General features: G+C 41.7%; 1 pseudogene; it reads left to right on the plus strand.

The window, feature by feature from the left end:
• Positions 1–621: 621 nt before the first annotated feature.
• Positions 622–703, plus strand: LOC116274087 (annotated as a pseudogene).
• The last annotated feature ends 304 nt before the right edge of the window (positions 704–1,007 follow it).

A 1,007-nucleotide genomic window follows, 5' to 3' on the forward strand; every position in this document is an offset into this window, starting at 1 on the left:
AAATACCTGAGACTGGGTAATTTATAAAGTAAAGAGGCTTAACTGACTCACAGTTCCACATGGCTGTGGAGGCCTCAGGAAACTTATTAACACAACTATGGGGGAATGCAAAGGGGAAGCAAGCACCTTCTTCACAAGATGGCAGAAGAGAGAAGAACAGGGGAAACTGCCACTTATAAAACCATCAGATCTCGTGAGAGCTCCTACTCACTATCATGAGAACAGCATACAGAACCGCCCCCATGATCCAATCACCTACCTCCCTTGACACGTGGGGATTACAATTGGAGATGAGATTTGAGTGGGGACACAGAGCCAAACCATATCAAGGAGGAACACTTGATTCTGTTAAAGAAGGGTAACAGCATCTCTTTCTAAATACTGTCTTCAGATAAAGACTCAATGTAATTCAGATTTATATTCTTCATAACAGTGGTTTCTCTCCTCTTAAGGAACTTCCCTGTCCAATTCTCCCTTCCTCTGAGTTCCATGGAAAGTTTATTACAATGTGGGGAAGAGCCTCTGGTCCACGTGCCACATTCTGTGTCCTTGCCGACCTCACTTCATTTGGTCATTGTCACAGCTACCATGTTGATAGACATTGACAAGATTGTGGATATCTAGACTATACTTTCAGGGATCATTTCTATAGTTTGTTACTAGAGAAGTTTCTCTGAATGTGTAGAGCACCGAAGACAAAAATCCCCTCTCTCACCACTCCTATTCACTCATAAGTGAGAGTTGAACAATGAGAACACATGGACACAGGAGGAGAATATCACACACCAGGGCCTGTTGGGGAATGGGGGGCTGGGGGAGGGATAGCATTAGAAGAAATACCTAATGTAAATGACCAGTTGATGGGTGCAGCAAACCAACATGGCACATGTATACCTATGAAACAAACCTGCACGTTGTGCACATGTACCCTAGAACTTAAAGTATAATAATAATAATAAATCAAAATTAAAATTATAAAAAAGTAAAATAATAGAAACCCCCCCAAA

This window comes from Papio anubis, chromosome 2 (genome assembly GCF_008728515.1).
Source record: "Papio anubis isolate 15944 chromosome 2, Panubis1.0, whole genome shotgun sequence".
Lineage (NCBI taxonomy): Eukaryota > Metazoa > Chordata > Mammalia > Primates > Cercopithecidae > Papio > Papio anubis.